The sequence below is a fragment of the Penaeus monodon genome, chromosome 34 (assembly GCF_015228065.2).
Source record: "Penaeus monodon isolate SGIC_2016 chromosome 34, NSTDA_Pmon_1, whole genome shotgun sequence".
NCBI lineage: Eukaryota > Metazoa > Arthropoda > Malacostraca > Decapoda > Penaeidae > Penaeus > Penaeus monodon.
In genome coordinates, this window is record NC_051419.1 from 9,084,356 (window position 1) to 9,084,892 (window position 537).

Sequence of the window (537 nt, forward strand, 5' to 3'; positions counted from 1 at the left end):
CTATTTTTTCTCTTTTCTTATTCATTCTTTTTAGAAGACTAATGTTCTTTTTTGTTTCTTCATGTTTTACTTTCAAGATTATTGTTTTTATGTTGCATCATCTGTCATAACATTTTTATTTGAGAAATAGAGTTTTCAAAAGTTAGCAAAATCTATTTTAAAGATGGTATTTGATACCATATATTTTTAGGCCGTCTTCATTCCTAATTTGTTGCATTTTTTTTTTTTTTTTCCCTTCTATTCTCATTTTCCAAAGAATGATGACACAAGAGTTGTTTAATTTAGTTTAGAGTCCATTGTGAAACGTAGCAGTATACTGCATGCAATTATGGATACTCATTTAAGCAACTTGGAAATGAGAGGTAAGGAAAATAGTATGTTGGAGATATTCTTACATTAATTTATTATAGATGTTTAAAGAAAGATATTGTTCACTGCCTGTATTTCATTTGTATATTTATAAGAGTGAATGTAATTGCTTTTATGTATTTGTTGAAGCATATTTTTGTGATACGGCATTCAAAGATTGCTGTAATA

General features: G+C 26.8%; 1 protein-coding gene across 1 annotated transcript in view; it reads left to right on the plus strand.

The window, feature by feature from the left end:
- Window positions 1-537, plus strand: part of LOC119594807 (basement membrane-specific heparan sulfate proteoglycan core protein-like) — a gene marked incomplete at its 5' end in the record, with an annotated part of 219,836 nt that overhangs the window by 115,530 nt on the left and 103,769 nt on the right.